Below are 8,759 nucleotides of genomic sequence, written 5' to 3'. Positions count from 1 at the left end.
AGGTAATACTAAATTGTGTGACTTCACCAGTACCAACAACAATGATTTTATTAGCACTCTGATTGCTCCTCTTACCAATGCTGAATCTTGTGAAATTAATACTGCTTTGCTGAATCTTATCATGAAAGATCCGTTTTCTGGCCTTCCTAGTGAAGATGCCGCTACCCATCTAAATAGATTCGTTGATTTGTGTGACATACAAAAGAAGAAAGATGTGGATAATGATATTGTTAATTGAAGCTATTCCCTTTTTCGCTTAGAGATCGTGCTAAAGCTTGGTTTTCGTCTTTGCCTAAAAATAGTATTGATTCATGGAACAAGTGCAAAGATGCTTTTATATCTAAGTATTTTCCTCCCACTAAGATCATCTCTCTTAGGAACGATATTATGAATTTTAAGCAACTTGATCATGAACATGTTGCACAAGCTTGGGAGAGAATGAAATTAATGATACGTAATTGCCCTACTCATGGTTTAAATTTGTGGATGATTGTTCAGAATTTTTATGCCGGATTGAATTTTGCTTATAGAAATCTTTTAGATTCGGCTGTGGGAGGCACTTCTATGGAAATCACTTTAGGAGAAGCTACTAAACTCCTAGATAATATTATGGTTAATTATTCTCAATGGCATACTGAAAGATCTACTAATAAAAAGGTGCATGCGATAGAAGAAATTAATGTTTTGAGTGGAAAGATGGAGGAATTTATGAAATTATTTGCCAATAAGAGTGTTTCTTCTGATCCTAATGATATGCCCTTGTCTATTTTGATTGAGAATAATAATGAATCTATGGATGTGAATTTTGTTGGTAGGAACAATTTTGGTAACAACGCGTATAGAGGAAATTTTAATCCTAGGCCTTATCCTAGTAATTCCTCTAATAATTATGGTAATTCCTACAAAAATTCTTATGGAAATTATAATAAGATGCCCTCTGATTTTGAATCTAATATTAAAAAATTTATTACTTCGCAAAAGAATTTTAATGCTATGATTGAGGAAAAATTGCTTAAGATTGATGATTTGGCTAGGAACGTTGATAGAATTTCTCTTGATGTTGATTCTTTGAAACTTAGATCTATTCCACCTAAGCATGATATCTATGAGTCTCTCAAAGCCATGAGAATTTCCATTGATGAGTGCAAAGAAAGAAACGCTAGGATGCGTGCTAAGAAAGATGCCTTTATAAGAGCGTGTTCTTCTAGTTCCTATGAAAATAAAGATGAAGATCTAAAAGTTATTGATGTGTCCCCTATTAAATCTTTGTTTTGCAATATGAATGTTGATAATGATGGGACTGAATATGATCCACCTTTACCTAGAAGGCGTACCAAGAATTAGGAATTTGTTGATCTTGATGCTAAAATTGATAAAAGTGGGATTGAAGAAATTAAAACCCTAGATGTTGCTAAACCCACTATTTTGGATTTCAAGGAATTTAACTATGAAAATTGCTCTTTGATTGATTGTATTTCCTTGTTGCAATCCGTGCTAAATTCTCCTCACGCTTATAGTCAAAATAAAGCGTTTACTAAACATACCATTGATGCCTTAATGCAATCATATGAAGAAAAACTTGCATTGGAAGTTTCTATCCCTAGAAAACTTTATGATGAGTGGGAACCAACTATTAAAATTAAATTAAAGATCATGAATGCTATGCTTTATGTGATTTGGGTGCTAGTGTTTCCACGATTCCAAAGACTTTGTGTGATTTGTTAGGTTTCCGTGATTTTGATGATTGCTCTCTAAACTTGCACCTTGCGGATTCCACTATTAAGAAACCTAAGGGAAGAATTAATGATGTTCTTATTGTTGCAAATAGGAATTATGTTCCCGTAGATTTTATTGTTCTTGACATAGATTGCAGTCCTTCATGTCCTATTATTCTTGGTAGACCTTTCCTTAGAACGATTGGTGCAATTATTGATATGAAGAAAGGAAATATTAGATTCCAATTTCCATTAAGGAAAGTCATGGAACACTTTCCTAGAAAGAAAAATTAAATTACCTTATGAATCTATTATGAGAGCCACTTATGAATTGCCTACCAAAGATGGCAAGACCTAGATTTATTCTTGCTTGTTATGCCTAGCTAGGGGCGTTAAACGATAGCGCTTGTTGGGAGGCAACCCAATTTTATTTTTATTCCTTGATTTTTGCTCCTGTTTAGTAATAAATAATTTATCTAGCCTCTGTTTTGGTTTTCTTTTTGTGTTTAATTAGTGTTTGTGCAAGTAGAACCGTTGGGAAGACTTGGGGAAAGTCTTGTTGAACTTGCTGTAAAAAACAGAAACTTTAGCACTCACAAGAACTGCTGTAATTTTTATTTGGAAAGTGATATTTAGTTAATTCTTTTTGAAGATGATTAATAGATAAATTTCTCACGTCCAGAAATTTATTTTAGAATTTTTGGGATTCCAGATATTGCGCTAGCTACAGATTACTACAGACTGTTCTGTTTTTGACAGATTCTGTTTTTCGTGTGTTGTTTGCTTATTTTGATAAATCTATGGCTAATAAAATAGTTTATAAACCATAGAGAAGTTGGAATACAGTAGGTATAACACCAATATAAATAAAGAATGAGTTCATTACAGTACCTTGAAGTGGTCTTTTACTTTCTTTCGCTAACGGAGCTCACGAGATTTTCTACTTTAAGTTTTGTGTTGTGAAGTTTTCATGTTTTGGGTAAAGATTTGATGGATTATGGAACAAGGAGTGGATAGAGCCTAAGCTTGGGGATGTCCATGGCACCCCCAAGATAATATAAGGACACCTAAAATCCAAAGCTTGGGGATGCCCCGGAAGGCATCCCCTCTTTTGTCTACTTCTATCGGTAACTTTACTTGGAGCTATATTTTTATTCGCCACATGATATTTGTTTTGCTTGGAGCGTCTTGTATTATTTGAGTGTTTGCTTTTTAGTTTAACACAATCATCCTTGCTGTACACACCTTTTGAGAGAGCCATACGTGATTTGGAATTTGTTAGAATACTCTATGTGCTTCGCTTATATCTTTTGAGTTATATAGTTTTGCTCTAGTACCTCACTTATATCTTTTAGAGCACGGTGGTGGATTTGTTTTATAGAAACTATTGATCTCTCATGCTTCACTTAGATTATTTTGAGAGTCTTAATAGCATGGTAATTTGCTCAAAATCCTAATATGCTAGGTATTCAAGATTAGTGAAATTTTCTTAAGAGTGTTTTGAATACTAAGAGAAGTTTGACGCTTGATGATTGTTTTGAGATATGGAGGTAATAATATCAAAGTCGTGCTAGTTGAGTAGTTGTGAAATTGAGAAATACTTGTGTTGAAGTTTGCAAGTCCCGTAGCATGCACGTATGGTAAACTTTATGCAACAAATTTGAAACATGAGGTGTTATTTGATTGTCTTCCTTATGAGTGGCGGTTGGGGACGAGCGATGGTCTTTTCCTACCAATATATCCCCCTAGGAGCATGCGCGTAGTACCGAGGTATTTGATGACTTGTAGATTTTTTCAATAAGTATGTGAGTTCTTTATGACTAATGTTGAGTCCATGGATTATACGCACTCTCACCCTTCCATCCTTGCTAGCCTCTTCGGTAACGTGCATTGCCCTTTCTCACATTGAGAGTTGGCGCAAACTTCGCCGGTGCATCCAAACCCCGTGATATGATACGCTCTTTAACACATAAACCTCCTTATATCTTCCTCAAAACAGCCACCATACCTACCTATTATGGCATTTCCATAGCCATTCCGATATATATTGCCATGCAACTTTCCATCATTCCGTTCATCATGACACATTCATCATTGTCATATTTCTTAGCATAATCATGTAGTTGACATAGTATTTGTGGCAAAGCCACCATTCATAATTATTTCATACATGTCACTCTTGGTCCATTGCATATCCCGGTACACCACCGGAGGCATTCATATAGAGTCATCTTTTGTTCTAGTATCTAGCTGTAATCATTGAGTTGTAAATAAATAGAAGTGTGATGATCATCATTTTCTAGAGCATTGTCCCAAGTGAGGAATAAAAAAAAGAAAAAGGCCATAAAAAAAGAGAAGGCCCAAAAAAAAGAAAGGCCATAAAAAAGAGAAGAGAAAAGGCCCAAAGAAAAAAATGAGAGAAAAAGAGAGAAGGGACAATGTTACTATCCTTTGCCACACTTGTGCTTCAAAGTAGCACCATAATCTTCATGTTAGAGAGTCTCTTGTTTTGTCACTTTCATATACTAGTGGGAATTTTTCATTATAGAACTTGGCTTGTACTCCCTCTGTAAACTAATATAAGAGTGTTTAGATCACTATTTTAGTATTCTAAACGCTCTTATATTAGTTTACGGAGGGAGTATATTCCAACAATGGGCCTCCTCAAGTGCCCTAGGTCTTCATGAGCAAGCAAGTTGGATGCACACCCACTAGTTTCTTTTGTTGAGCTTTCATACATTTATATCTCTAGTGCATCCGTTGCATGGCAATCCCTACTCCTTGTATTAACATCAATCGGTGGGCATCTCCATAGCCCATTGATTAGCCTCGTTGATGTGAGACTTTCTCCTTTTTGTCTTCTCCACATAACCCCCCTCATTATATTCTATTCCACCCATAGTGCTATGTCCATGGCTCGCGCTCATATATTGCGTGAAAGTTTATAGGTTTGAGATTACTAAAGTATGAAACAATTGCTTGGCTTGTCATCGGGGTTGTGCATGATGAGAGCATTCTTGTGTGACGAAAATGAAACATGACAAAACCATATGATTTTGTAGGGATGAACTTTCTTTGGCCATGTTATTTTGATAAGACATAATTGCTTAGTTAGTATGCTTGAAGTATTATTATTTTTATGTCAATATGAACTTTTGTCTTGAATCTTTTGGATCTGAATATTCATACCACAATTAAGAAGAATTACATTAAAATTATGCCAAGTAGCACACCACATCAAAAATTCTGTTTTTATCATTTACCTACTCGAGGATGAGCAGGAATTAAGCTTGGAGATGCTTGATACGTCTCAAACGTATCTATAATTTTTTATTGCTCCATGCTATATTATCTACCGTTTTAGACATTATTGGGCTTTATTATCCACTTTTATATTATTTTTGGGACTAACCTATTAACCGGAGGCCCAGCCCAGAATTGTTGTTTTTTGCCTATTTTAGGGTTTCGAAGAAAAGGAATATCAAACGGAGTCCAAACGGAATGAAACCTTAGGGAACGTGATTTTCTCAATGAATAAGACCAGAGAGACTTGGACCCTACGTCAAGAAATAAAACAGGAGACCACGAGGTAGGGGGCGCCCACCCCCACCAGGCGCGCCCTCCACCCTCGTGGGCCCCCTGTTGCTCCACCGACATACTCCTTCCTCCTATATATATCCACGTACCCCCAAACGATCAGAAACGGAGCCAAAACCCTAATTCCACCACTGCAACTTTCTGTATCCACGAGATCCCATCTTGGGGCCTGTTCCGGAGCTCCGCCGGAGGGGGCATCGATCACGGAGGGCTTCTACATGAACACCATAGCCCCTCCGATGAAGTGTGAGTAGTTTACCTCAGACCTATGGGTCCATAGTTAGTAGCCAGATGGCTTCTTCTCTCTTTTTGGATCTCAATACAATGTTCTCCCCCTGTCTTGTGGAGATCTATTCGATGTAATCTTCTTTTTGTGGTGTGTTTGTTGAGATCGATGAATTGTGGGTTCATGATCAAGTCTATCTATGAATAATATTTGAATCTTCTCTGAATTCTTTTATGTATGATTGGTTATCTTTGCAAGTCTCTTGGAATTATCAGTTTGGTTTGGCCTACTAGATTGATCTTTATTGCAATGGGAGAAGTGCTTAGCTTTGGGTTCAATCTTGCGGTGTCCTTTCCCAGTGACAGTAAGGGCAACAAGGCACGTATTGTATTGTTGCCATCGAGGATAACAAGATGGGGTTTTCTTCATATTGTATGAGTCTATCCCTCTACATCATCTCATCTTGCTTAAGGCATTACTCTGTTTTTAACTTAATACTCTAGATGCATGTTGGATAGCGGTCGATGAGTGGAGTAATAGTAGTAGATGCAGGCAGGAGTTGGTCTACTTGTATCGGACGTGATGCCTATATACATGATCATACCTAGATATTCTCATAACTATGCTCAATTCTGTCAATTGCTCAACAGTAGTTTGTTCACCCACCGTAGAATACTTATGCTCTTGAGAGAAGCCACTAGTGAAACCTATGGCACCCGGGTCTATCTTTATCATATTGATCTCCTACTACTTAGTTATTTCCTTTGCTATTTACTTTGCCTTTATTTTACTTTTCATATTTTATCATAAAAATACCAAAAATATTATCTTATCATATCTATCAGATCTCACTCTCGTAAGTGGCCTTATAGGGATTGACAACCCCTATTTGCATTGGTTGCGAGGATTTATTTGTTTTGTGCAGGTGCGAGGGACTCGCGTGTAGCCTCCTACTGGATTGATACCTTGGTTCTCAAAAGTTGAGGGAAATACTTACGCTACTGTGCTGCATCATCCCTTCCTCTTTGGGGAAAACCAACGCAGTGCTCAAGAGGTAGCATGCCCCAGCTTGAATCAAAACTTTACAGTGCTGCAGCACGCATCCCTCTGCTCAAAGCTGTTCTAGCTCAAGGTCGACAAGCCCGGCAAGGCCGGCAAGGCTGAGGAGGTCGACATGCCGTTCAAGTTGCCGGCGACTGTGGTCCCCCTGTGCAACAATTCTGCCTGGACCTCCATCATCGCCATGATGCCAGTGTTCAACACCCACGGCCTTGACCAGACCTGGGCCGAGCTGAATGCAGCGCGGGTGCATGAGTTCTTTGATGGCTTGTCGGAGAGGCCCATCCGTGAGGAAAAGCAACTCATCCGCGACACCACCGCTGAAGAGGTGGCGTATATCGCCAGTAGGGTGGAAGAGGCAGCCCTTGTCGTGGCGGCCGGCAGCGTCGTCTTTTGGGAAAGCGAGGCCAGGGCTGAAGAAGATTTTGCTGAGCAGGCGGAGACTACCGGGGAGCACAGCGGCGCCGCCACCTGGGGCCCTTCTGCCGAGGAGGCATCCGGAGAGGCGGTCAATGACATAGACGAAGAGGAGCCGCCTGAGGAGCCCCTGGTCCAAGGAGGGAGGAAGTGCGTCCTCCAACAGATTGCCTCCAGCGAGCCAGTGCGGCGGGCCTCCTTGCCCAAAGGGGTCCCCGCCAAGAAGGCGTCCGACAAGGCCGCACGGCGACAAGAGGCCCATGCACAATTTGTGTGCCATACGAGGCACACGAACGCGGCAGCACAGGAAACAGCGGCCGCTCCTTCCGCCGTGGTCGAGCGATCCAGGCCTCTGTCTCCACCCCTCTGAGCAAACACCATACCGGAGGCCGACTATGACCTCTCTTCCATGAGCCCGAACAGGAGGAGGCCGGAGGAAGAGGACGAAGAAGGGGACAAGTAAGTGCTCCACCACCTTCTCCATTTCCTGAATCTCTGTTTTGGTTATTTCGCATGACTTGATCTTGTCTTGGCTTGCCTTTGTAGGGACATGGAGACATTGGCACAGAAGATGATGAAGAGGGCCAAGACCTCAACAGGAGACGAGCCCCCGGCAAGCACCTCAAGCGCGCCGGAGGTGATCGCGATCAGCCCGGGCCCTAGCCCATGACGCAGCCCCCGACTCAGCCTCCAGCATGAGTCCATTACCCACTTTCTATTGGCAAGCACTGGGGCTTGTCTTTTCACCGTTAATCTTGCCGAGTTTGCAGGGGAAGAGCGGTAAGATGAGGGGCCATCAAGGGACGCCCCCAACACGCCTCCTCCATCAACCACCACACCACCCAGGGAAGGGTCCCCGGCAAGGGCTCCTACCGGCGAGCCCACGCTGCCAATGGAGATATCCCTGGCAAGTCCCTCACTCAACGAGCCCACACGTGTGGAGGGAGAGTCGGCAAGCACATGTGCTAGCGGGCCCATCCTGACAACAAGCGTTGGCGGGGAGGGAACCACTCCTCCCCAACTCGTCGTAGCTAAGTGATGGCCCACAAGTATAGGGGATCTATCGTAGTCCTTTCGATAAGTAAGAGTGTCGAACCCAACGAGGAGCAGAAGGAAATGATAAGCGGTTTCCAGCAAGGTATTCTCTGCAAGTACTGAAATAAGTGGTAACAGATAGTTTTCTGATAGGATAATTTGTAACGAGCAACAAGTAACAAAAGTAAATAAAGTGCAGCAAGGTGGCCCAATCCTTTTTGTAGCAAAGGACAAGCCTGGACAAACTCTTATATAGAGAAAAGCGCTCCCGAGGACACATGGGAAAATCGTCAAGCTAGTTTTCATCACGTTCATATGGTTCGCGTTCGGTACTTTGATAATTTGGTATGTGGGTGGACCGGTGCTTGGGTACTGTCCTTACTTGGACAAGCATCCCGCTTATGATTAACCTCTATTGCAAGCATCCGCAACTACAAAAAAAGTATTAAGGTAAACCTAACCATATCATAAAACATATGGATCCAAATCAGCCCCTTACGAAGCAACGCATAAACTAGGGTTTAAGCTTCTGTCACTCTAGCTACCCATCATCTACTTATTACTTCCCAATGCCTTTCCTCTAGGCCCAAATAATGGTGAAGTGTCATGTAGTCGACGTTCACATAACACCACTAGAGGAGAGACAACATACATCTCATCAAAATATCGAACGAATACCAAATTCACATGACTACTAATAGCAAGAATTC

The sequence above is a fragment of the Triticum aestivum genome, chromosome 6A (assembly GCF_018294505.1).
Source record: "Triticum aestivum cultivar Chinese Spring chromosome 6A, IWGSC CS RefSeq v2.1, whole genome shotgun sequence".
NCBI lineage: Eukaryota > Viridiplantae > Streptophyta > Magnoliopsida > Poales > Poaceae > Triticum > Triticum aestivum.
This window is presented reverse-complemented; position numbering follows the sequence as displayed.